Source organism: Podarcis liolepis (genome assembly GCF_965112155.1).
Source record: "Podarcis liolepis genome assembly, chromosome: 10".
In the NCBI taxonomy this organism is placed as follows: Eukaryota; Metazoa; Chordata; class Lepidosauria; order Squamata; family Lacertidae; genus Podarcis; species Podarcis liolepis.
In genome coordinates, this window is record NC_139562.1 from 61,320,557 (window position 1) to 61,326,556 (window position 6,000).

The 6,000-nt window shown below is 41.7% G+C and overlaps 1 long non-coding RNA gene across 2 annotated transcripts in view; it reads left to right on the forward strand.

Moving 5' to 3' along the window:
- LOC310687985 overlaps positions 1-2,725 on the forward strand; it is a 36,923-nt gene extending 34,198 nt beyond the window's left edge. For both annotated transcript variants that reach the window (XR_014516711.1, XR_014516712.1), the window contains one exon: positions 2,354-2,725. This is a non-coding gene — a long non-coding RNA (uncharacterized lncRNA). The remainder of the gene's footprint in view (positions 1-2,353) is intronic.
- The last annotated feature ends 3,275 nt before the right edge of the window (positions 2,726-6,000 follow it).

Consider the following 6,000-nt stretch of genomic DNA (forward strand, 5'->3'; position numbering starts at 1 on the left):
TCATCTCGCTTTCAGGCCAAGGGAGCCAGCGTTTGCCCGCAGACAGCTTTCCGCATCAGATGGCCAGCATGCTTAAACCACTTGTGGCTCAATGGGACACCGTGACGGAAGCCAGAGCGCACAGAAACATACAAATAATATTTATACCGCGGCCATCTTACTGGGTTGCCCCGGCCCCTCTGGGCAGCTTCCAACACATATAAAAATATAATAAAATATTACACGTTAAAAAGTTTCCCTATAAAGGGCTGCCTTCAGATGTCCTCTAAATCTCAGAAGGCTTATAGGAACTTGCCACAGGTGGAATGCAGTGTGAATCCTGAGGATCGTGGTGAACACTTTTAGTTAGGTGACCTATACATTTATAAGCAAGGATATATTTACTGTTATTAGTAGCGTGTGAAGCAATCTGGAAAATGATGTTCCAGAAAGTCTTGATTGGGCTAAAACAGGTGGCTTCTGGGGCAAGTGACTATATAAACTATTTAGCTTTGGGGAAGGGAACTACAAACTACTGACCACTTGTTAAGTGGATATATTTACCAGCAAGTGGATATGTGAGTTCTTGTCAGGGTGATTCTTAACCTTGCAGTGGTGCAATTTAGCAAGATAACATGCAAAGAGTAGTAATTAGAGCCTTTACCTGGAAATATCCTTCCCTGCTACCGAATGAAAATTGAAATTTCTGTCCAGAGCCATCATTACATCCTTGTTGTGGTAAATCCAAGGCTTTGAATCCATTAACCTTTCATTGTATGGCGCTACCATCCAGTGCTAAAGATTAGCTACTGACACATTTATCAAAGGATGATAAATGAGCTGTCCTTTTAGATGTCTGATTATTTGACCTTTATTCAGTTAAAAGCAAAAGGAGCTGACGATGTTAAGTGGCTGCCAGTTTAGAATGAAATTGAAACCTAGGAAATGAATGCTTGGAATTGTCTTCAGTGGTGTGAAGTTAGGCCATCAATTTAAGTTTAAATTAAACAAAACAAAATCAGATGTAAACCGTTATTTCATTAATGCGGTTGTTATGGAGAAAAACAGAAGTGCCATGTTATTTTAGACGGCCTTTCTCTTTCGCAGAGAACCAAATCCATTAATGTTACCGACTATCACTTGGCAAGTCCTGAGTTCTAAAAACAACCTTAGGATGAAAGTAATTCCCCTCCCTGCCGTTATGCCCTTAATAAGAGCTGTCTGACCAGAGAAGCACATGAAACCATAACATAATAGTTTGTAGTTTTTAACCAGAATGGGAAATGCTAGAGCGTGTTCTCCCTTATAGAGAGCACGTGTTGCGGTGGGGTCCACCAGGCCACCCCTCTGTTGCCAGGCAGGGTATTAAGGAGGCCTAAGGCAATGATTGGATGGCTGGGTTGCTGGGGTAAAAGTTATGTTGCAATTTTGGTGGGAGGGATCGATGGTTTTAAATGCTTTACACGCAGCTTGGAGCTTCCTCTTTTGCTACGTGCAACGGATCACCTGCCCACCCGCCCTATAATTTAGGGCTTTTGCGTTGACCTTTTGCATGGTAGGAAATTTTGTTCATCTGGCTGATTGGCTGGTGCCATTTGGTTTTTTCCTACTGCATAGCAAATCATCACAACTTGTAAGGTTGCGGCTAGGCATTGGTTATCAATTGGTTGGTGGAGGGGTTAGGATAGGCTGGGCCTGCCCCTCCAAGGTTGTGGCAGAAAGGGAATTCCATTAAAGGAATCCAGGGGCTTGCCATCTTTTTGTCCAAATCCCTGGAATGGGGCTAGGGCTGGCAAGCCCTGGGGAGCATGCGGGGAGAGGTGAGGGCCTGTGACTCAGCTCCATTTCTCCCCAATATTGTTTTCCCTTACAGAAGTCAGTTCTGTCCCCAGGCGGGGGGACAGATAGTCTTTAACCAATGCCTAAACAACCATTCACATGATGTATTTCAATAAAGTTATGGCCATAATTATGCCAAAAATCTTAAACAAAAATTGCGTGTGTGTTGTGAGTTATTTGAGGGGTGCCTTGGGGACCTTGACACGCAACTGGCTCCATGCTTGATGCAGTTAAACGTCTCGAACCATATTATCCATCTTGCTTTAAGACTTGATCGCATTTCTATTGACTGAATCAATTTCATACACTTTCATGGCAATGGCCAAGGTTAATCCGATTAATAAATAAGAAGAACACTTTAATTCTGTTTATTGAGATGAAAGCATGTTGAATAAATAGTCAATAATTATGAAAAGCCTGTAGGACCTTTATTATTAGCTAGAGATAATAACACAAAACACAGAACTCCCCCCCCAAAAAAAATCTATGTAGCTTTTTAATGTTAAAATAATTATCTATGTTCTCACCGCTCCAGAAGCATGCTGTAATATGCCCAGAGGAAGGAAGGCATGGCACTGAACTGAGATCCATGGAAATTTGCATAGCCAGTGCAAATGTGCAGGTTTTCATTAAGATACATCTATTCCCTGCCTAGATGAGTATTTTATCTAAAGGAACTACGGTGCATACAGAAATTCTATCAAGTTTAATTTAAAATGCTATTATGAAACTGATATGCAGCATTGTTGCTAACCCAGGTGGTTAGTTAAAGCAGAGTATCTCTGCATTAAGATACCGGCTTTATTCAGAAGGAAAGGAAAAAAATAAATCAAAAACAGGAAAGATAACAAGGCCCAATTTCACTCTTCATGAGACACTTGGATGCGACATAGCTCATGGAATTGTTGACCACTACTCATGGTTTGTTGGATGTAATTAATGATGATCTGTTTAGCTTGCTTCTGTTCTGGAAGGAAGACACACCTAGAAGTGATGATGATGATGATGATGAATAACTTTATTTTAGAGATTTATAACCAGTCTTTCAATAAGGACTACTGGAACAAGTTCAAGATCCTTGTATTAATGTACAAAGGCCTGAGCAACTTAGGTCCATAATACCTCAAAGGTAAAGGGACTCCTGACTGTTAAGTCCAGTCGAGGACGACTCTGGGGTTGCGGTGCTCAACTTGCTTTACTGGCCGAGGGAGCCGGTGTTTGTCTGCAGGTAAATAGGTACCGCTCCGCCGGGAAGGTAAATGGTGTTTCTGTGAGCTGCTCTGGTTTGCCAGAAGCGGCTTAGTCATGCTGGCCACCAGTGGCGGAGGAAGAGGAGTGTGGGAGGCGCACACCACCCCCGGCAGTGTGATCCTGGTAGGGTGCCACAGCAGCTGCCCCCGCCCGCATTGGGTGCCATGCCCCTGCAGGGGCATGCCCTGCCCCAGGACGCACGCCCCACTCCACCCCCACCTGCTCTCTACCCCCCAGTGCCAGAGCATGAAGCTCCGCCACTGCTGGCCACATGATTTTCTTTTATGAAAATCTAAACCCTTTACCTCTTCCATTATGTCCAGAATTCACCCTTAAACTACTAGTGATATTCCAATCCTACTAATGATTTTAACTGTTTATGATAAGTTATAAAATTCCCCCATTTCTTGTTAAAATTTTAGTCTTCCTGATTTCTGACTCTTCCGGTCATTTTAGCCATTTCAGCATAGTCCATCTTCATCTGCCATTCTTCTCTGGTAGGAACTTTATCTTCTTTCCATCTCTGGGCCAGTAACATCGGTGCAGCCGTGGTCACAGATGGAGGAATCTTTTCTGACATGAAATGGTTTCATGTTAGCTGCTGGGGGGGGGGGACTATTGATGAACCTTGAAGTGCAAATCTGCCTTCTGAGCAATTTCAGGTCCAAACGCAGAGCAATTGCCTATTGGTCTTCTCCAGTCCAAGCCAACATATACAGTCCTGAGAATGAATGGTGGTGGTGAGGGAATATGTGATGGTCAAAAGTGGCATTCTAGATCTTGTGGGAATTTCATTTCCACCCAGACTTGGAGAACTCAGAAGAAATCACATGAAGAGAAATTTGACTTCTGCACACAAACTGCACATATTTTAAAAAGTGTCATTCCACAGAGACAATTCATGCCTGATTCGTGCGCTACTCAATGTGGGTTCCATTTCTCCATGTTATGTAAGAAACATATAAAGTAAGGAATTTATATGTGCCAGGGATGCTGGTGGGCAGTGGTAGCATGAAGGAAGATTGCCATCAGTGTCACCAAAGCTGACATGGGAACTCCCTATGGGATCAGTTCTTCTCATACAATTGCCTCATGTATTAACCCAGTACTGTAATTTTCATGCAAAGGCCTTGCCTCACTCAATCACAAGTGTCTCTGTTATCCAGGGGAAGTCCTGGATTTACAGAAGCCACCCTGGTTTCTGATTTGATCCCTTAGGATGTCCCTATTTTCATTGGAGAAATGTTGGAGGCTATTGCTAGGAAGTCCCTAGTTTCATGGGAGAAATGTTGGAGGGTATGGATTTATGCGACCCTCTGAACCAAGGAGATTAAGTAAGTATACAACTTTTAGAAGACAGCTAAAGGCAGCCCTGAATACTGAAGTTTTTAAAAGTTTAATGTTTTGTTATGTTTTTATATCTGCCCAGTCAGATGGGCAGAATAATGAAATTATTATTATTATGGAATAGGACATGGGTAGGCAAACTAAGGCCTGGGGGCCGGATCCAGCCCAATTGCCTTCTAAATCCGGCCCATGGATGGTCCAGGAATCAGCGTGTTTTTACATGAGTAGAATGTGTCTTTTTATTTAAAATGCATCTCTGGGTTATTTGTGGGGCATAGGTATTCATTCATTTTTTTTCTTCAAACTATAGTCCGGCCCCCCACAAGGTCTGAGGGACAGTGGACTGGCCCCTTGCTGAAAAAGTTTGCTGACCCCTGGAATAGGACATCCTTATTTTCATTGGAGAAATGTTGGAGAGTATGCATTCACAAAGTTTTACTTAAAAAATGAGATCATACAGCGATAATATGGAGACTATACCATTGTACGACCATAGATCTGAATTAGCCAACAAGAGACATGCACGTAAAATTAAAAATGAAGGTGACATTTTCAGTGAAGCAGGGAGAATCAAGCAATCCAAATACAGACAACAAACTATAACCCCCAGAAGCAAAATGCTAATATAAATCATCAATAGTGTGGAAGCCATAAAAGAAGTCATGGCAAGTATTATTGATGAAAGGAACAAACTGTCATAGAGAGTAAATGCCATGTGAAAACCTACTCCACCATTTAGCCCTAAAACAAAGAACAAATATATAATAGGTGGTGTCCATTGCTGATTTATGGCTGTTATAACTGACGTACTGCAGCACAGTTGGGGGGAAAAGAAGTTTACCCTAGGTGATGTTGCTAAGATTCCATCTTCTGCGGTATATTCTTTTAGGCAAAGATTTAAAAATCTTTGCCTGCTGAAATTATTCACTTTTACAAAATACCAATGGCTTTATCTGGCAACAACAAAACAAACTGGCGCCTGTGTTTAGATAGTTTGGCATCAACAAATGATACCATGTCTTACATGATCAAGATAGCAATCTATAACATCAGCTCCAGGCACACTTCTCATAGAAGAATAAATAACCCAAAACGATTCCAGGCAGGAACCACGGGGGTTTGAAAGTCTCTTCCATTGCTTATTTTCTTTTCCCCAATTAGAACTCTGTTATGAACAAAACAAAAACAAAAAGCACCCTCAAGTCAGAGAACTAAATTGCAAAATAATAATTGCCAATAACTTGATCTCTGTTCAGAGCTGGGAGATGACTAATAACATATTCCAAATGTATAAATATTTGGAATTTTGGAATTCCAATTTTGTTGCTGGTTATTAATTGCCTGGAATAAAGAAATGGTTTTCTGACTCATTATTGTGGATCTCAGGGAAACAGGAAAAGGGAGAGTCAGTTATATTGAAAACGCCTACCCCCTATTTCTCTGAGATTAGCAATACCAGTTTGAAATGAGATTGCTATATTTAGGACATCAATCATAGAGAATGATTGAGTTGTAGCATTGGAAAGGACCCTAAGGATCATCTAGTCCACCCCCCTGAAATGTGGGAATATGCAACTGTCCCAT